The 22,391-nt window shown below is 41.3% G+C and overlaps 1 long non-coding RNA gene across 3 annotated transcripts in view; it reads left to right on the forward strand.

Moving 5' to 3' along the window:
• Window positions 1-19,436, forward strand: part of LOC138266043 (uncharacterized) — a 93,738-nt gene extending 74,302 nt beyond the window's left edge. For 2 of the 3 annotated variants that reach the window (XR_011199451.1, XR_011199452.1), the window contains exons 3-4: window positions 5,697-5,728; window positions 19,005-19,436. This is a non-coding gene — a long non-coding RNA (uncharacterized lncRNA). The remainder of the gene's footprint in view (window positions 1-5,696; window positions 5,729-19,004) is intronic. The other variant, XR_011199453.1, reaches the window with a different exon arrangement.
• Window positions 19,437-22,391: the final 2,955 nt, after the last annotated feature.

Genomic DNA, 22,391 nt, shown 5'->3' on the forward strand with positions numbered 1-22,391 from the left:
TTTTCGCAGAGGAGGACGGTCCATTGCTATATATTTTTTAACACTCCTCACGTTGATTTTTTTACATGCCTCGACCTTTTGGCTAGAAAATGGGCAAAATTCACAAATATTATTCCAAGTTCATCTCATAGGGCCTCATTGGAGGTGATAGTAAACATGCCAGGCATCTCTGCCCTGCGGAGTTACTAATATAGGGGCATAGGTTAACTTGAGGGTGCTGAGGTTACTGGATATTGCGAGTGGGGGTCTTGGGTAAATCCGTAATTCTCCACCCAATGCCCATGGTTACTCCTTATTTTGCATTCATTACTTCACCTGAAGGCTCTATCTGCTCCAAGCGGCTGGAATCTACTATTAAGTACTACTGAGCTGCTAACTACTGCTGTGTTGGAATCCCCGTTCGGCAGGTAACACTGGCCAAATTGGGATTACATGCTTCGCCGTAACTCAGCAGATTTCTGTATGTGTGTCTGTATGTGTACTAGTGTGTGTGCATACCTCTCATGGTCAGTGTGCCAAAGTGCCTGTTGGTATGTGTGTCTGTGTGTATGAGTGCAAATATGACTGTTTTGTTTGAGGGAATGTGTTCATGTATGGTATGTGTCTACTTTGTGTGGAACGACTCTCATATCATCGTCTTGCCTTTCAGAGGTCTTAGCCAACCTTTTGGATTTCACCAGTGTCTTATGTTGCTGATCCTGTGGGCGTGTGACCTCCTAATATTAGGCTAAGGTGACACGTTATAGGGCAGTAACATCTACTATCCTCAGAGGTCGACTTAAATCTTTTTACTCAGACAGGAGTAATGAAATCATCCAATTAAACAAAGAGAATCAATAGCCATCAAACAATCTTTTTATGCAATGAGGAGTCAGTAATTTATACAAACCATAACCTATGTGGTCACGAATCACCACACCAATTTAGTAAAGTTTAAAATGTATTGCCCTTAAATTAACAATGCTAAGGTCAAATAAATGATGCACAAAACCAAATGATGGCATTACAGAAACAACACAGGCTGTCCAAAACGTCTGAAGAATCTCAGCCTAGTAGAAGAAATTACCATGAAACATTCCAAGAGAATTATGCAGAGTAAAAACAACATTATTTCGCAAATAGTAACAGACTTCATTTAGTTGTTCAATTGAATCAAGCACGATCAATTAATAAACATTTAAATGAATTGTTGGATCAGACATCCTAACTACCAAACTCTAATTTGAAAAGCATGTGTGGGCTGGGCTCTATCACATGCAAAAATTAAAAATAAGGCAAAAATAATTTGGAAAAACATCTAACTATGGCGCTATAAAAAATGCGGTTGGATTTCTAAAGGGAAAACCCTGCAAGATAAAACAAATGCACATTGGTTATACCTCTCCTAAATGAGACAGCAGCTTGTAGAGTCTTCATCAGTCGAGCATAGGAGCCAGCAGGTCTTCAAAGATCAGCATCAGGAAAATGAAAAGGGAAAACAGCTTTGTTATGTTGGGTTTAATGTAACTAAACTGTTAAACAAGAACAGAACTGAACTGGGCAAAAACCAGAACAGCATCTGAACTGCATAGAAAGCTAAACAGAAACTGACTCTGAATGAAACTAAAAGGAGTCTGACTTTCATCACCTAACACTTGCTAAATTAAAGTGCCAAAAAGTTACTAGCTAAGCATCTATTGGATAAGACTATGAAGGGGGTTAGTGTGCAGCCAATAAAATGTAATCTGGGCTTCTGTTGTATCTTTCTTCATTCTTCTTACACTCCTCTCCAGATGGCAGTTTCCGTATAACAACTGCAATTTTAAAAACAACACAGAACAGAGCATTTAGCTAACATTGCTTCCTTTCAGAAACTAAAGCTCATTGTTAAAAGTTGCAATTTTTATCACTAGAAAGTACAGTGCGAGAAACAAGAACAGGACAGAACATTTCCACTGCGCACATTAAACAGGATGTCTAATAAAATAATGTTTGCAAAGCACTTCAGTAAAATCAGCTCAACATTACAACACTGTGCTTCTGAATAAATACTAAAACGTTTGCCTTTCTATTAATGCTAAAACATGAAGAATAAAACATTTCTAATAATTTCAAACCATTCATTTTGTGGTACAATATTTCTCAATTATCAATTTCAAATCATTAGTTTTGCAGTACATGTGGTTATAATACATCACAATCATGTATTATTTCACATTAAACTCAAGGAGACTGACACCATGTCAGCCACATTTTTAAACATGCACATTTTATTTTTTAACATACGTCCCTCTTTTTAAGTCTTTTAGTACACGTTAATCATTTCATTTTGGTTACACATTTTTATTAATAATGTTTACTGTCTAATAATTCAGAACAGCATTGGCAAATAGAAAAATATATTTAAAAAAAGGTAGTGCATTATCGAGAAATTGCAAATTGCAGGGCCACCCATTGTTTTTTTTAAATGGCAGGGGGCCCAGCTGGGTCATAGGGTGTAGGAGAAGCAAGTCAATGCCACAGAGTAGCAGAGAGCAGGAAAGGGTGGTGAACCAACAGAGGAGTTGGGTGGGGTAGAAAAAAAAGCCGAGCTGGACAGAGAAGGGTGGTGGAGGTAACCAGGGAGCAGAGGACACAAGAGCGCAGGGGCTGCGATTTAAGGGAGAGGGAAGCACACAGTGGAGAAGGCACGAAAGCACATGCACTCTCATGGAGTGCAGAAGGAAAAATAAGGTAATCTCTCACCTGAGTGGAGATTTAGGAGACAGTTGAATAAAGATGACTTTGATCCTATTTGCTTGCTCGTTGTTTCTTCACTGGTGATGAAGGACTTGGCTTTGTAGGGGGTAGTTCTGCTCTTTGCTTCCCTCACATACAACTTTCTGCGAGCTTCAGAGCAGCTGCACCTTTGATCTCCTTTGTATGTCAACAATTGTTTCTCAGTACAGTTCTCCTGGATAAGGGGTGAAGGCACTAGGTTGCAGGCTCCAGAGCCAGGTATGGGCTGGATCAGACCAGTCAGGGGCAGTAGCCAACGATGGCCATGTTTTTTAATTTCCCTCTCGGCCACAGGGAGCAACCATTGGTTGCCCCATCACTGTCGGGGTCGCCTGGGCAGCCGTCAGGGGCAGCAGGACAGGTTAAATAGTGGGCAAGGTTGCCCTGATTACACATCGCTGCCTGCATGCCCCTGATGATTGCCAACACTACCCTTGCCTGCTCAGGCACCTCACCTGAGTGCTTATTCTATGCAGGAAATTGGCTCATATTGGGTCCTTTTGCATAACCAGCTATATGTTGAGTCAATAAATGTCTGTCTGGTTGAGATATGACTAATCTCGCTATGGTCCCCCACCTGTTAAGAGGATCTATATTTTGATAAGCAAAGGCTCACCAGCATAGTCCTTTCATTCTTGCTTATTGCTGATTCCACCATACTGTGTAGGCAGTTTCAAAAACAAGCCTAGGTGACGTACGACAATGAAATATAGATCCTTCTCAACCTTTTTTCAAGCCGGAAAATGGTGCTTGTTTATAGTGATTTTTCAGTCTTGTACTTGCCATGTTCCCGCTCTCTGCTGTTGCACATTGCTTTTGTTTGCGGGCCTTTCTTCTCTTAGAGAGTGTGTCTCTTCTAACTCTGAGGAGTTGGAACAAGATTCCAGTCCTACCTCACCTTGTTCCGGTGGACCAGCGACAACTGTGTCCCCTTCGTATCACTTTCCACTGCATGATTGTTTTGTGAAAGATGGCCATTCAGTCTACTGGCAGCAGTGGCCCTTCCTAGGCAGATCCCTTCTTACAATCAACAGACTGTAGCAGCCATTTTCCCTGCCTCCGGGCTCTCTATACACCCTGAGGCAGTAGTGTACCAAAGGCCCCTGCAGCCCCTGTGATGCAGCAGGGCACAGGAACTCCAGGGGCCCCCTCAGCACAGCACCTTGCCTGAGTGAGTCCAGAGGGGGGGCCCTCCATGTTCTTTGAAGGAGGGCACTCTCCAGTTTCCTTACACCAATGCCCTGAGGTGGAGTTTCTCCAGGATTTGTAGCTCGCTTTGCTGCTCATTCTCTCTGGCTGGCTATAAATGTGTATTTCCTTGTCACATGCACACTTTCACCTGCTTATATTTCCCAGGCAACGTACAACAAGAGTGTGTAGCAACACAGTGGCCCCACACCTTTTCTTCTTTTCATCTTAGATATCTGCATGCTTCAGTGACACGCACACCTTATTATTACCTCATCATACTCCTCTGCGTCTTTTGAATCAATAATTGAGGGACAAGTTGTAATATATTTAACCTGCATGTCTCAGTTCCATGGAGTGGTGCACAACATTAACATTACCACAAATTTGTTGTGTGTTTTGATGACACGCGCAGCCTTTTTAAAATTATTTACAGACTCAGGAATGAGGTTTATGCTTTTTAGTGAAGTAGTGTGTGTAGTGGTGAATTTCGGAGGACGTTCTTCTCACACTTTTCAGTTCAACTCAAGAGTCACAAGCTGCTTGTCTGATTTGAGCTTCTTACATTACACTGTGACACAAACATCATATTCTGGACATTTAAGACCATCTACAGTTACACTGTCATGCACACCAAATTTCCCATATCCATGGACTCCTTCAGCAGTTTAATATTAATGTAATCTTTATAGTACTACACTTTACATAAAATTGTTTTATACATAAGGTAATATTTCAATTGGGTACCAGAAACTTGGGATATCTTGCACTTTTTTTGTGCATTGTGTAAGCATACTGTTGTATTTCTCGCTCCTTGTCGTTCTACTACTACCCTTTACAACCAAATCCCATTCCATTAGCAACAACACACTTCTGCTGTACAACACTACAGTTGCAAGTAAGTCACAACCACCATCTTTTTTCAATTACATTTTTGAACCAAACTTACCATGGAAAGAGTGGGTAAAGCTATTCGAATCTTATTTGATAGCCATAGGGGAGAAAAAAACATTCCCATTAGAAACCAGTCTGTTACACAACCTAGGAATACATAGCAGAAAATATATGAAATGCTGCCAGAACCAAGTAATTTTCCAGATGGCGTGGATGAGGGAGATATAGATGAATACAAGCTGATATTCCTAAAATTAGAAACCTAATTTGGAGATAAAATCACAAGGCAAGCAAGAAAGTGTTGTTAACTACATTGCAGTACTCAGGGGTGTAAGTAAATTGTGTGATTTTGGCACTTTGAATGATCTCAGATATAATAAACATTCAAGAAAAGCCCCAGTTTATGGGAGGCAATAGCAATTTCTAAATCCATAGAACACACTGCAATATATATAAAGGAAATTAAATGTTTGACAGAGCAAACAGCTGAAATAAAAAGAGAGAAAATAGGGAGAGAAGTGTACAAAGTCAAGAATACACCTTTCACTCGTTCAGAAAATATACAAGACTTAAATTAAAAAGCTACCAATGTGGCAGTAGTAATCATTTAATTTCCATGTCAAAAACACTACCTGCAGAAAATGCAACAAAAAGGGCCTATTTGAAATGGTTTCTAGGAGGAATGATGACACACAATGTAAATTCGTTCAGGATAGTTTTCAAGAAATAAAAGAATAGTGTTTCAATTAAAAGAAATTGATATGTGTTCACACTACCTATCCGTAAGTTGAAGTAGATCTATGCAGTAATCTACATATTATATTTGCTGACTTATGTTCTCTTTTCTCCTTTATTAGCAGTAAGGACTACAATCAACTCTCTTTAAAAGGTACTTTGCTTATTGAATCCTCTGATTTTTCTCCTAGTGGGTACAACAGAGACCCCACTGCCCTTAAAGGTATGATCAGAGCAGGCATATGTAACAGAGAAAGGTTCTAACATTCTGGGGTGGCAATACTAAAAAGAGTTTGGAATCCATTTAAATCCTAGCAACCATGAACAAGTCATGAACAAGACCAAATATATCATGAGCTTCCTAAATTATTTATGGATAAGTTTGGTTTATTGTGTGACTTTCAACATACAATAAAGCTAAAATCAGAAGCCAAACCGACTGTTCACAAGACCCGCCCTATACCACACTTGAAGAGTGAACATTTAGAGAAAGAACACAACCGTCTAAGAGAGCTTGTTATCATGCAGGCAACATACTATTAGGAATGGGTAGCACTTGTGGTTTTAGCCAGTAAATAACATGGCAAAGGTATGTGCTTTTGTGTCAACTGACATGATCTTTATAACAGCCTTTATATGGAAAGACATCCATTGTCACACATAAATGAAATGTTGAAAACACTGGGAGAAGCAACATGCTTTAGCGTTATAGACTTTTCCATAGCATACACCCAGTAGTGTTGACTCCGAAGTCCATGTTGCTAACAGCTTTTGTCACACCTATGGGAGCATTCATGTTCCATAGACTGCCATTTGGACTTGCATCTACTGTGGCAGTATTCCAGAAAATAATGCAACAGATTTTGAAGGGTTTTCCAAATACACTATGGGGGTTATTCTAACTTTGGAGGAGTGTTAATCCGTCCCAAAAGTGACGGTAAAGTGACGGATATACCACCAGCCGTATTACGAGTTCCATAGGATATAATGGACTCGTAATACGGCTGGTGTTAAATCCGTCACTTTTCCGTCACTTTTTGGACGGATTAACACCTCCTCCAAAGTTAGAATAACCCCCTATGTTTCCAAGATGATATTCTGGTTTATCGGGCCACTATTCCTGAGCACAAAGCATTTAAAGGAAGGTTTTGACAAGAGAGATGTTGGTTTCTCCTTAAAAAGGGCAAATGCAAACTAGTATCAGCTCTATTTATTATCTGGCATATACCATTTCTAAGGACAGATAAAAACCGAAAATAAGCCCATTAAATGCTGTTAAATGAGCTCTACTGCCAACTACAAAGTAAGAAGTAAAGTCTTTTTTAGGACTTATGCCAGTGCTTTTTATGTGCTTGTTGTTTCCGGTGCTGAATACCAGCACTTATTTTTGAGGGCCGGGGCTTATTCTTTTGCCTCAAGCATTTGCTGCAAACAAAAGACACATATGGGACAGACGGAGGAAGGGAAAAATGAAAAAGCGTCACAAAGGGAGAAAGTAGAAAGCTGCAAGAGTGAGCTGAAGGGGCAGGGAGTGGCTTTATATGAATTGAAGAGGCCCGAGATGGCTTCAGAATGACGCCGCCTCAGTATTCCGTGTTAACACATTTAATTGCAGCAGCCGCGTGTTTAAGAGGAGGGCTTTGGGCACCGGCACCTTTTTATTTACAAATTAAGCACTGACTTATGGATTATATGTTTAAGTATGTCAAAACCTTTGAAGCGGTTATAGACAGTCTTCTGGAACTACTGAATAATACCACGAAATACAACTGAAGTGAAAAACATCTACATTCCTTTGAGTACTCAAAGGTAGCAATCTTCACAGCTGCCCCACTCTGTAACTTTGAGTCCAGTAGGAAACCTACCCTGTCTGCTGACACAATTAACAAAGGATTAGGTGTCACCCTTTCACAGGTTGTAGAACGTAAGTTAAAATTGAGGCATTTATGTCCCCCACCCTAAGTAAATCTGAACACAATCGGAACACAACTGTACTCTATTAGAAAAAGGAGCGAATCAGTTGTAAGTTTTTCTTGTGGTGATTACAGTTCATTATGCACAATGACCATAAACCTCACACATGTATATTGATGCCCAAACATGCAGTACAAAGCACTCCACATTGCCAAAAGGGCACCAGGCTTAGTAGGGCTTTGCTACAAACTTGAGTACATACCAAGGGATCAAAACATAGCAGCAGACTTCTTGTTGAGAACACCCTTAAAAATGGATAAGGGATACAATACACCAGAATACCCAATTTTAGAAATTTCGTCTACGCTTATTTCTATTAAAGAATGGAAAGAGTTCATGGCAAAGGAGGTCATGTAAAAAAGGCCTAGATAAACTGCCATGGATTTCCATCTGAGCAAACAGGCAATATTGCAGAAGTGTCAATGATGCCCATGTGTGTGCCTAGCATCCATCTACTACCAGCACACTCCTGGCCAAAGCCATAGAAGCCACCCAAGGTCTTGTGGATTGTGCTTCAGTGCCTCCAGGTAACTCTTTCTTTGCCAAGGTGAAGCAGATATTAATGGAAACTGTCCCCACAAAAGATGGCACCCTTAGTCACCACTTAACCATTCTTCCCCTCTGGAAAAACAGATGAAAAGCTGGTCAACCACTCGATCTGATCTTGTTCAGCCATTGTAGTACAAGATGGCAAGCTTAGGGTCCAGGGTGTGCAGTCACTCCTACTACTCCTTCGAAGGGTGAGGAGCAGAAAAGAAAGATGGAAGAGAGACAGCATGCCTATGTAGGAAGGCAAACACCACTTTGGCAAAAATGAGGGACACGGTGACAGAATCAAAGTGCCCTAAGCAAATACTACCCAGAAGGACATACCCTGTAACTCACCCACCTTGCAGTAGCCTTAGTAATTCCCACCAGAAACTAAACATTGCAGAATCAAAAATATATAAAGCGGCTATGCACTGATGCAATTGGGGATGCCATAAGTTAAGTCAAAAACACGTTTAAATATCACTCTGGTACAACCACAGACTGTGGTCTGGAAGTCACAGAAAGATGGGAATTACAGCCAAGTATCCTTTCATATTGAGGACCACCAATCCCTTCTGGGTGAGGCAGAGTGCAAACGAGGAACAACTTACAGTTGAACCTTAGAAGAATCCAACTGCTCACCAAGAGACAAACTTATCCCAGCGCCTATTATAAACAAACATGGTGGTAGTTTTTCAAGCAGCTATGTTGCCATCCACCACTTCTCATGGAACACTAAAAACATATAACTGGCACTGCTCGATCTCCATGCATGAACTGGAAGAGTTTGGGGATGAGGTGGAAGCATGACCACCGTGCAGTAAAAGAGCAGATCTTCTCTGTCCAAGAGAGGAAGATGAAGCCAAACACTGATTTCAAATAAATTGGCGTACCAATTCCTTCTCACCTGCTTCGGGGTGATTAGAACCAAGTTCAAACCATTATTGTGCAGCTTCTACAAAGCCTGAAAAATGAGCAGGATCTGATGGGAGGCAGCTCCCAGGGGATCATATGGGGGAAAATGCAGGGCAGAGAAGAGAGGGCACTTCTTGTTGAGGGCCAAGACAAGAAGGCCAATTCAAGCATGCTCAACAGAGAAAAAGAACACACAGACCACACCATGGGTGGAGCCATTCATGGTCTTCTAGTGCCAAGTGTACTGCCACTGGAAAAGCTCCGTGCATCTGGGACCGTTAACACAAACTTAGACACTGCAATCATAGGGTCCAGGTCCTCTCTTACTGGTGTATTGGGCTGCATATCTGTTGTCCAAGAGGACTTGCATAAATGGCATGAGATGGAGGAGAGAAATGCCTTCACAACTAAGTTGACCGCCCACAGCCCGAACATGTTAATATGCAGTTGTTGCTTCTCCAAAGAACAAAGACCTTGCACCATCTCCCCAAGGGTCTGTGTCAGCCTGAAAAGGGTACATCTGTTGCCACAGAGGCCAGAGCCAGTTGGGGGCAGATGCCCATGTGACTGGAGGGGCACATTTACCATTCAAAGTCCGGAAGGACCCAGGTCATGATCGCTACTTAAACAGAGAGATGGCTGTGACACTAGGCCCTTAAACTGAACTACCAAAAGGTGGAGGACTTGCAGGACCAGAACAGGCACTGGAGTCTGACAAATTGGGATCTAGTCTGGTGTTTTGAAGATCAAATAAAGCCTAGCATTATTGTGATATGGTGGAAGCAGGTTATCAGCCCCCTCAACCATCATCCTTGTTGCGCTGGAATTCAAAACTGGGCATGTCTATCATACCTAAATGAGAGCAAATGAGTAAAGGGTCTGCAAGGAATAGGTCTTAAAAACACTTTTACCTTTTCTCTAGACACTCTTATGATCTCCTCCATTTCGCAGGGCAGAGGAGGCACTGAAGGGAGCTTTGAGAGTGATGTCGAGGTCAAAAACACTGCTGTGCTGTGAGATGAACTGGAGTCTTGGACGGTCTGCTGGCTTCTGCAGAAGTGACATTAAGGCAGGGCTTGCAAAAGCATGAAGTCAGGTGTTGCTGTACCAACACTGCCAAAGTCACTGGGCCAACCCTGTTTTTGGGGGCAGAAAGCCTCCAGCTGAGGAGGTAGACAAAGCTTATTGAAAACCAAATTGGGTCAAAAGAAGAAAATGAGAAGGCTGCCATAGGGGGACCATGCTGTGGACTCCCCATGCCATCCAAGAAAGAGATTGTTTCCTAGAAGAAGAAAACGTGTCTTTCATATGGAGCCTCTTGCATGTTTTATGAGCAGACCCTTTGGAGCTGCTGTACATCAGGAAACCTACCTGTGGGACAGGAAGAGACATTTTGGCTGTCAACTTCCAGCCCAGCCCATGTACAGGTTGGACACTTGTTCTCTGATGGCCTTTGGATGCATCTAGGTGCAGGTATTGCATTTTGAGGGATCGTGATCCGGCCCCAAGCAACACATACCTATATCACGAGGAACAGGGAGGTGCATCTAATTTTTAGTGCATCAACAGAGTTAAAACCTCAGTGCCTTAGGAGGTGACATTTGATATAGCCTGCTGAAATATGGGTGTAAACTGTGAAACATTTATTAAAAAAACTCAAAGCAGTGCTGTGGACCTCAGTAATTAAGATGCTAAAAACCAGGAAGTGACCCTAGAGTGTCAGGCTGTCCCATATGTAAGCCAGCATTTTCACTTCCGGGATGGATGAAGCAGTGACAGTTACTGAAGTCATGTAGTGCCACTTGGCAGCACTGAACAGCAACGGCTAGGAGAAAAACTTTCCGAATTCAAGGAAATACCTGAGGTTATTTACGAGGTGATTACTTTGCTGGAAAAAAATATCTATCAGAAATACACAATACATAACCTTCTCACCTATCATGACACCAGGAGCAAAGTGAAGGACTTGGTGGCATTCCCCACTTCTTGTTTACATAAGCAGAGCCAAGAAGAGCTCTTCAGCATAGGAACATAGACTTCATTTGTGGGTTCCTCATATCTAAAAATCCACCAATCACTAGCAATTTCATGTCTAAAGCAAGATTCATTTATTGTCCGCAAACACTTCAAAGTCAATCGCACCTTGTGCAAGATTTTATCTGCTCTAGTGAGAGCTAGCAGGAACTCCAGTGGTGAAAGGTGACTCAGGACCTTGCAAGGCCAATCTGACCCCTTAGGATTCCTTTGAGAACCTACAGATCTATGGGACAAAGAATATCCATTACAGATGAATGTAACATGACAGCATCCAAACACAATATGTACACATCAAGGGAAATGTGCAAATGGAAATGACACCTTGTTTTTACAAAGCCATGTGAAGTAAATAAGAACACACTAAGAACACACAGTATCTAGTAGGTTTCTTCAGGAGATTTAATGAATTCTCAAGGAAACATCCTCAGCCAGCTTACTTCTGCCCCAGCCTCTCAAACTCCAGTTAATTCTATCATAACATTTTATAACAGCTCATTCTGTGCATGCTAAGAATAGCGCAACCTTCCCTCATAAACAATACACTCCCCTTTAGTAAGGTGAAACCATATACATGAAATGAAAGACAGAAACAAAATGTTAAGATGGTAAACAAAACAGGAGACAATTGTGGTGATACCAATGAAATAAAAGATAATTGTTTTAGTGGAATCAGACATAATCTTTGAAGTAAGAAGACCTTCTACCTTCTCAAAGGCTTTGCCTCACCAATGACTGAGATTCCAAAGTTGTATCCACTAAGTCACTCAGGTAAGAAGGCTTTCTATCTTATTACAGGCTTTTCCTCACTGTTGACTAAGACTTCAAAGTTTTATCTACAGGTTCTTTAGAGTCATCAAGAAATGGAGGACATTCAACAATTCTTGCTAAAAATCCAAATCCTACTGTCTTCTGTTTTAACAGTATTTTGAATGATTTATTTAAATTCATAGATTCACTGAATTGTGAACAATTTTCATTTGATGTTGGAAACTTGATCTTGACCCAATCAACAACTTGCACATCAGTCACATTGACTCTTGTCTGATCACCAAATCCACACTTTCGCCTAGGCATTTTTACTTTTCTCTTTGTCCATCTAGTCATCCCCACCATACATTGGACTCCCAGAATAACCCCCTCTACTATTTACCCAACTTGTACACATTAAGCTGTTGGGCTTCCTACAGTTAATAAGTTCAGATGGAGTGACTCCATTTGTGGAATGTGGAGGTCAAACTATAAACCTTTACTTTATCCTCCAATTCCTCCATCCAACTCTTACCACAAGCTGTAGCACGTTGAATAGTTCCCTCCAGAACTTTGTTGAAGCACTTGATTACACTATTGGCTTCAGGATGATAGAGAGCAATTTTCCTATGCATTAAGGCCCATATTTATACTTTTTTAGTGCCGGATTTGTGTGTTGTTTTTTGATGCAAAATCGGTGCAAACTTACAAAACACAATTGTATTTTGTACGTTTGCGCCAATTTTGCATCAGAAAACGACGCACATGCGGTGCTAAAAAAAGTATAAATATGGGCCTAAATCTTTGTGTAACAAAAATTCTTCCATTTTCTTTGAAAGTGAGGTCTACCTCATTATCAGTTAATAAAGTTGAAGTATAACCTTCTCTGCCAAACAACTCATTAAGAAAACCAATAATACAATGTACCTATACAGGATTCACAATCCTAACCTCCGGCCACCCCAAGCACATATCAGTGCAACTCAGAAAATAACAAGGCAAAGGGGACCCACAATATACAGTGGTATTTACTCCCAGGGCCCAGAGGGTAATTTGTGCAAGTCCATAGGATAAGTTCTACATTTCAAAATCGTATCACTGTTCAAATGCTCACTACAACCTCTCATTATTCTCTCAACCATTAAATCCATGCCTGGCCAATTATAATCACTACAAATTATCTCCTTAGTTTTAGAAATGTCCATGTGGCTTTCACGTGCTTTGGAAACTATCAAATCCATCAAACTCGTCAGAGGCACCAATCTACTACCCTGCAACAGAAAGCCATCCTTTAAATAAAGTTCATCTTTAACATTCCAAAATGATCTTAAAATCTTCACATAAATGTTCAGACACCCAGCCACACATAATAAGATCGTAATCTTTTGTACGATTTGATGATTTTTAACTCATTTAACCATTCGTCTTGAAATATGACACCAGACGTCAATTCACAAACTTTCAATTCCTCCCCGTAAAACTCCCAATCAAAATATCACCCAGAATCTTGGCATCCACATCATCATTCCTACATAACCTCTAAAAACAATCACCCACAAAAGTCTCCGCACCTGAAACATATGTTAAGTTGAACTCAAATTCCTGAAGAGCTAATACCAATTAAAGTATCCAACATGAAACTGAATTAATCTCTTTTGTTCATAAAATCCTCTCTTAAGGGCTTGTAGACCATTTTGATCTCAAATGCACTACTCCCCTAAAATTCCTCAATTTCCTTACAGCTGAATATATGGCCAAGGCTCCTTTTCCTATGATGGAGTAGTTCATCTCTGCACCCTTCAAGCCACTACAAATGAACAAAATTGACTTGTCCTTACTATCAATCATTTACAAGAGCACAGCTCTCGAGCCTTTGGAGCTGGCAACTGTCATCAATATCATTTTCTGACCTGACTCAATGCTATTCAACCTAGGAGCTCTCATTAAATACAATTTCAAACATTTATATACCTCCCCACACACATGATCCAAGACAAAGTCCTTTCCTTTTGTTTAACAACTCTATCATGTTTTTGCTTTTATCAGCAAAATTGGTAACACATTTACTACAATTTTCTACCATTCCAAGAAATTTCAACAACTCCTCTTTAGACAAATTGTTTTTGGTATTCACCTGGGACTTTTTGGGTTGAATTCCCTCAGCAGAGATATAATGACCTAAATATTCAATATCAGAGACAGGGAAATTAAATATTTCTAGCTTAAGAGTAAGTCCACTATATTCAAATCTTCTGAAGGCCTCACATAAACTCATGTTATGTTCTTCATCATTACTTTCATACAGTAACAAATCATCCCGATAAATTTTAACCCCTTGAACACTCTTCAACACATTGCTCTCTGGAAAACTGATGTAGCTGAAATCAATCCAAAGGACATTCTCACACACTTAAAAGTACAAAAAGAAGAAACAAAATGTGTTCTTGTGACAGTGGATGTAACTTGATTTGATGGTACACAGGCTTTAGGTCGACGTAAGAAAAATATTTGGCATCACCCGAAAAGCTCAACATTTCTGTTATGTTGGGCACGGAATAGTGATCCACATGCACACATTTATTTTATTTTATTAAGTCTTGCTTCCCCATTTGCTTTGCACACTAGCACCACTGTAGTCAACCACTAAGATGCTTCCACTTTCTCAATAATGCCCTTTTGTTTTAATTTCTCAATATCTCAATCCATGGCGTTTTTCAGCATCACTGAATTTAATGAAATTAAGTTTTTCAGGCAACCAATTCATTTAAAAAGACACCTGGAAAAGCCTTTTCATAACATGAAGCCTTTGGAGATTCATGGATCACACTTGGGGAATCATGAATTGCGCTCTCTCTTTCAGCCTCAAGGTTGTTGACTCATTGGAATCAAGATATACCATCAAATGCCTTTGATGGAACCAACCAATTATGAAATCTCCTTTTATAGAAATATATAGCTTTCTTACAACAGATGTACCACCAAATTCAGTACAACCATTAAAATATCCCAGAAATGTAATAGGTTCACCAACTTATTATTTTGGTTTTATGTCAGGTCTGAATAATTTCACTTTCCCTTTCAAATTAGTGGCAAAGAAATCCTTTGGAATCAATGTCACCTTAACTCCTGAAAAAAATAATATTTTAATGGGTGTGCCTTCAATGAGAACTTCCTCAAAAGGTCCGTCCTTATCACCCACATTTACCTTGTAAGATAACTTCATCACAATCATCCTCAGATGCGTAATCAACCTCTCTTATTTTTTGTTTGACACTACTAGATGTCAACTGTTGGTAAGCTGGCCCTTTTTCCACAATCTGTGCAGACAGCTTTCCATCCTGGACAATCTTTAAAACTGGTCAAGGGATTTGCAATACATCTAAAACATTTGCCAAGAACTTTCTTTGAATCTTTGGATTCATCTTTTTTAAAAGTTCTAGTTTTGACAAAACGAGTTCCAAGAACACCATTCTCTTTTTTTGATGATCTCCACACATGTCATGAAACGTTCATAGGTTTTGCCAACCCTCAAAATTTCCTTTAATTACACAAAGATTCTCTAACTTTTTGCTATGTCACAGCCTAAAATGAATTCATTTTGTAGGCGTTCCTCGTATGCTGCTCCAAAATTACAAGTGTGAGCTAGTTTGCGTAACGAAGTCATGTATTCTTCAACAGATTCATCTGTTCTTTGCACTGTGTTCCCAAAATGGTAACATTCTAAAACAGTACTCACAAGATAGTGAATATCTAACTTCTTTATACCATAGAATACATGGCATCTTCATTAGAAAGGTTGGGCAACTGTTCAAATACCTCTTGACCCTCAAGTCCTAAACAGTCCCTCTGTAAAGGAGTTTGTCCATTCTGTACTTAAGGAAGTGCCACACACTCTAGCATAATGCTTAAAAACTTTTTTCCCCATTTTGCCCAATGGAGAATGGCTTCACAGGGGGAATTAAAAAAGAAAGCAGGAACATTTATATTCTGCATGGTGGTGTGGACACAATACAAAGTCCTAAACTATGAATAGAATATTAAAAATAAAATAAAATTAAATATGGACAATAACAGTATTTTATATAATACCCAAGACCAGAGAAAATCATTGGTATTCAATAACATACTGGAGATGTGGTTAACTGCATAAAGTTCAAAGGAGTAAAGATTATAGTTTTTCTGGCCCCATCAGAACATTCTATATGTTTCAAGAATTGTCTTTAAATTTGTCAGTACAACCTTTATGATTTATTTAGAGATATATAAATTTCCCAAAGTAGGACACAGCACATCACAGTATGCGTGTGCATACTGTAGTCCTCCAGTAGAAAAATACTGTAGATCTCAAATTGAAAACCTTATATTTCCTGCCCAAAGTAAGATGACTGCTGTGCACAGATGCCGTGACATGGTGATGATGAGTGAAAGCTTCATAGGCAAAAGCAGACGTCTTGCCCAAAACAAGATGACTGCTGCATGGAGATCATGCCATGAGGTTGTCTACACAATGCCTGTGCAACTGCAGAGGAAGCTGTCACAGTGAGGAGTACGCAAAGGCATTCACAGTGTGAAGCAGGGTGGAACCACGGTAATGGTAAGAGGCTGTTGAATGAATACAGCGTGCGCACTCTTCAAGAAAACAAAGTAGAGTCAATAACGAAACGTAAAATGGAAGCAAAAATAAATAACTGACCTTGAGGCAGTCATACTGATAGACATGCAATGCGCCCACAACAGTACAATTTTTGGGATATCTATTCCGCATGACATCAGTGTAGTAAGTAAGAACACACAATATCCAATAGGTTTCTTCTGGAGATTTAATGAAGTCTCAAGGAAACAACCTTAACCAGCAACTTCCCATCCAGTTTCTCCAGCTCCAGCTCAGTCTAATCCTAACATTTTAAGAACCTGTGGGAACAGCACATTCTGCTCCTGCTAAGAATACCACACCATGGAAATTCCCACACAGCTAAAATGGTACCTTAGCACATCATCGGGATGAAACATAAAGGGCCAGGTGTATCAAAGTATTTTGCATTTTCAAACTGTGCGAATCGCAAAATTCCACCGTTTGCGAATGCAGTATAGCCTTTTACGATATATGAAAGGCATTTGCAGTGCATTTTTAAGGAATCGCTAAAATAGTGATTCCCTAAAATTGCAACTCAATTTTGCGACTCGCAAATGAGGAATCACAAATTAAATGTATGAAGCATTTGCAAATTGCAAATAGTCACAAATCAGGAATTTTGCATGTGCAATTTACCACCAACTGAAATCAGGTGGTAATCAGGTGCAACCTATAATAAGAGGCCCAGTGTGCATCAGCCCTTTTCAACAATGGCTGCACTCTACTTCATGGGGAGGAGGATGTGGATCCTGGCAGGTTTGAGGAGGGGTAGGAGGAGACAGGAGCGCATTTTCAAAGTGCACATTGCGCTCTTTGATCAGACAGAGGAGGAAATATTTGGTACGTATAGGACGAACTCTGCCATGATACTGGACCTAATAGCAGGTTTACAACCGCAACTGCAGCCACACACACACAGAGCCAATGTCATGCTCACGCATGTGCAGGTATTATGCTCCCAGCAATTCTTAGCCTCAGGAAGCTATCACAGGGTCATAGCAGCAGCTTAAGATATGTCTCAAAGTGTCCTCTCATGCTTCTTCAATGCATTCCTTAATGTAATGTTATCAAAAATAAATCTGCACATCAAATTCCCCAACACCCCACAGGACTTGCAGCTAACTAAATTAAATTTATACCAGGTAGCACAATTTCCACATGTCTATAGCTGCACTGATAGGACACATGTGGCAATCTGTCCACCATCTGAAACTGAGTACATATACAGGATTAGAAAAAATTGCCTTTCGATTAACATACAGGTCATTTGCACTGCGTGCCTTATCATAACTGATTTAGTGGCCAGGTACCAGGTAGCACACAATTCATACATCTTTAGACATAGTGGAATGTTCACAAGACTTCTTGCTGGCATGTTTGGAGAAGGATACCTACTTGGTAATGTAACAGAGAACAATGCAGCATATCGTATAAGTGACATCACAGATAACAATAACTCATTTTACACTCCACTCATTGTAGGAGACAGTGCATATGCAGTGCAGTCCTTCATCCTAGTACCATACCTCAATCCAGCCACGCCAAGTGAACGGCGATACAATGTGGCACATAGGAGGACGCAAAGTGTCATTGAGAGACCTTTTAACTGCTGAAGAGTCGCTTCCAGTGCCTGTATAAAAGTGGGGGAGCACTACAATACAGTCTGGAAAAATCCTGCAAGATTGTAGCCACATGTGCTATGTTGCATAACATTGCTACGACAAGAGTCATACCAGTGGAACCCACAGATACGGACTCAGGTGACGATGACGCCCCCTTGCTACCCCTTCACCCAGCAGACAGAACCAGAGCAACAGTCGGCAGGCAAAGAAGTGCTGAGATTGCATGGAACAATTTCTGTCAACACCACGTCTTGTTCAGTTTTTTTGCAACACGTCCCACATGTATTGCCTTAACTTCAGGTCAATTAAGTGGACATAGGACATAGGTATTCCAAAAGCACAATCAGTGCCCAATTACAATGTCATACTATTAACATCATATGATCAATGAATTGACGCAAATCATGCAAGGCCCTGAACATGTCCACATTACTTTTTACATCCACGCACCCCGCTAGAACGCTCAGTGGGCTCAGCTGCACCTCTTGTTGAAGGTTCTGAGACAGTACTGTGTCTGGAACTGCGACGCCTAGGATCCATTACAGGGGCTGTGACACTACTGAGGCTAGAGAGCTCCTCACTATCCCCACCACCCAGCTAGCTGTTTGCAACACTCCGGCTGTCTGCATTGTCTCCAATGCATTGGTTACTTGCACCAATCCTCATGCAACGTCCCCACTGCAATGTGCCATTTCAACTTGCATGCTCACAGAATGTCGTGACAGCAAAGCAGTTGCATTAGTGAGGCGATTAACAGATCTGCTGAACCCATCCAACCTACCCATCAATTGGTGATGGCACCTATGGTGGGTGACATGGCCCTAATGCATTACAGTGCAGAGTTCCTTAATTGCATTTGTCATCTCCCTTAGGTGTTCTGCTGTAGCTTGCTGATCTTCATGCAGCTTGCACATGTTGTGATTGATAGACACCAACTGCCTGTGCATTGATTTCATCTGCTTACATTGTAGGTGCTGCATCTTTAACATGGATGCCCCCAGACCACCAAACAGAGATGGGCCCTCACCTTCTTCTGTGCTCTATCTGACTTCTTCACTATGCCTCCTGAGGAGAGTATACTGGCGCCGGAATAGGGACTGATGTGTGTGGGTGCGTCTACCATCAGAAGGTGGTGTGTGTACATCTTCTGACAAGTCATCAGAGTCCTGAGTACATTTAGGGAGCAGTTCCACTCTTGCCCTGTGTCTGGGTGATGCTGGTGTAAAGGACTCAATAATGTCGGTATCAGACTGTGGGTGGCCTTCCTCATTTCCCCCTTTTTCTGTTTCTGCTGCATCAGGTGTAGAAACATCTGCAACAACAATGCGCAGCATGTCAGTCATGATGTTCTTTTTTCATGTTTCATTTCACAGTTACATTTTTAATAAACATTTTCCCTGGCACAGTGTCACTAATTGTCTGTTGTTTTGTCTCTCTGTTTGGTTTTGCACAATACTGATATTTATGTAGAAGATGCACCTTTGGGGCATGGACTTCCACTCCCATAAGGCATTGTTGTGTAGTATGAAAAAAGTGAGATGGACTGTTTTTCACTGTGCATGGTGACATTGCAATTTTCTAAGAGACATTTGTACATGCACATATGCCTATGTCAGTTACACTACCTACTGCTTCAGGCTGCAGTGTTGACTCCACCATGTCCTCTAAGGGGGTGGATGGTGTCTGGGTGGATGATCCACCTCCAGTGCTCCTTGCTTCCTTCAGCCTGCTTGCTACCCTCTCCTAAGCATGTGACCATAAGTCGTACAAGCGCTTGCGTATCTCCTCAATTGTACACTGCGCAACACCCACTGCGCTGATTTTAGCCTTGTTGTCAGTCCATATTTTCCTCTTCTTACTTTCTGGGACATGTAGTGAATGTTTGCCAAATAACTGGACATGGTTCCTGACCACCTCTTCTGTGAGCACCTCCAATTCCTGATCACTGAATTTAAGTTTTCCCTTTCTCCCTCCTGTGTCTTTGCCATTTCCATCGGTAGCAATTGTGTTCTACTGGTCTTGGCTGACTTTCTGGAGTGCCTCCCTGGTGCTCTGCTGGGTATATTTGCCTGCTCCTCTGGCTATAACTTCTGGAAGCAGCATGCACTGACACACTTCCTGGTTGTGATGTCATCATGCTGCTCCAGAACACAAAAGTCGCAATTTGTGATTTCCAAATGCCTATTCGCTATTTGGTACTCTTTATTTACGATGGGAATTTTTGGTAAGTGCAAGAAATTCTGTGATTGTCTTGTTACATCGCATTTTGTGAATCCCAAATAGCAATTCTGTAAAAATCGTTTTTGGGATTCGCAATTGTGGACCTTCATATATCTGGCCCAAAGAGTCTGTAAGCCCATTCCCCTATGGACAAACGACTGCCCTGTGGAAATCAATTATAGGAGCTGACACAATGTTTATGAGCATCTACAGGCCACAGATTAAGGACAATAGAAATACTGACGCTCTCCCTGGTGCGTTCAGGAATGTCACAGTGCAGGGAGCATACAGCACTAGCTTTTCAGAGCTTGATTTGTATTGCACTGATGTTTCACAATGGCAGAATTAATTTTCGGTAGCTTGAGCTCTGTAGATAGTGCAGGGTGTGAAATGGGACTTAAAGGCAGCCCTGGACAATACCCTACTATAAGGCCTAAGTTGTTTCAAGTGACTGTAGTGAGTAATCTGTCCGCCTGCAGAAGAATTTGGGGAAAACACCGTACCAGGATTTACAAGAAAAGTATATCCATGTAGGGCTGTTTGCCAGGCTAGGTAGGTGAAGACTTCTCCATCCATCCATTCTTCTCTTAAAAGCAGCCCTCTGGTCCTCGGCCTACTGGCCTATATGGGTTATCCAACCAAGCAGAGTATAGAGAGGTGTGGGTGATGGAGACACATTCAGAGCTTTACAATGTGTTTCCTATGTGTTCGTGCACATAGCCATAGTGCTGACACTGTATACACTTATGATATAGCACCATCCATCTGCACGTGCATCTACTTTTTATGCAATTATTTGTAGCACCAAGTGTTCATTCTGCCTGGTAGGCTGCTGATCAGAACATCACTCCAGTGTCCTCGTAATGCCCTTTCGTTCGTTCACGATTTACCTTCGCATAATGCTTACCACAAATTGAATTGCCACATTGTGCTTTAGATGACAGGTGTTATTGTGAACCAAATATCGTTATCCTGTAGAACAAATACTGAGTCTGCCAAATCAGGGTTAGAGCCGGTGTCCCGAGGTTACCTTCATATCTCTGCATTAGACACAGCCTTCAGACAAAAACAAGCACATGTTGTGTACTGGGAGTGTATTTGCGTAAACACCGTCTCAACTCTATTCTTTAGTTTGCAACGCGGTTTGGTAAGTAAGCGTATTTTGGCAAACATTAGTGAAGCGACAATAAACACGTGCAGAGAGCAGGAAGCAGGCGAGTTAAACGCGTCATTAGCAGGCTTAAATGGATGGTTATTGGCACAAACAAAAATAGCGCCTTCTGTCCAGAAAAAATGGATTAGTGTCTCAACGCAATCTTCAAAGTGGCTTAAAAATACAAACCTTGACAAATCCAAAGTATATGTCTAGGACAGACTGATGAGTCTCTTCCCTGCAAGTTTCCAGTGCAAGATCTCCGCTAGGCAGTGCTTAACTTGCTTCATACTTCTTTAATTCTTCACCAGATGCCCTGCATCTTTATTTCTGTTTTGCAGGTTCTTTTTCATCCCTGCTCTCTCCCTTTGTCACAGTGTTTCTCTCTTTCTCGTCCACGTTCTTTTCCATTGTTTGTGTTTTTCTCTTTTGCTGTTTATTGAGGAAAAATAAGTGGCGCTGCTTAGAAAAGAGGGCCTATACCAAGGTGTTTAAAGCCGGCGATTGTCAATCGACAATTACCTGTCACTTTGTTCAGCCCCTCCCAATCTCCGATTTAGTAAATAACGGATTCCTACCACTTTATACTACAACCTGCATAGGTTTCGAACAGGCTAAACGCAGATAGGGCCGCCGGTATCGATCATGCTGGGTTGTCAAGACATACTAGCGTGTCATCCGCGTTCAGAGATATTTTCTCCAGGGCTTTTGTTTTTCTGGGAAACCCCGCTATGTGCGCTCGATAGCGCACCCAGCACACAGCAGCTCCAGACAGTGTGAACCAAAGGGGGGACAGCGGGCATCCCTGCCATGTACCCCGCCAAGGGAAATGGTGTCCTAGACCACCACATTCACCTGCACTGCTCCAGTGGGCACCCTGTAATGAAGAGCCACCCACTGGCAGAACTGGAGTCTAAACCTCTGTAAAGTACACACAGGTATCTCCAATCTACAAAGTAAAACGTATTTTAGGCGTCCCAGAGCA

The sequence above is a fragment of the Pleurodeles waltl genome, chromosome 11, assembly GCF_031143425.1.
Source record: "Pleurodeles waltl isolate 20211129_DDA chromosome 11, aPleWal1.hap1.20221129, whole genome shotgun sequence".
In the NCBI taxonomy this organism is placed as follows: Eukaryota; Metazoa; Chordata; class Amphibia; order Caudata; family Salamandridae; genus Pleurodeles; species Pleurodeles waltl.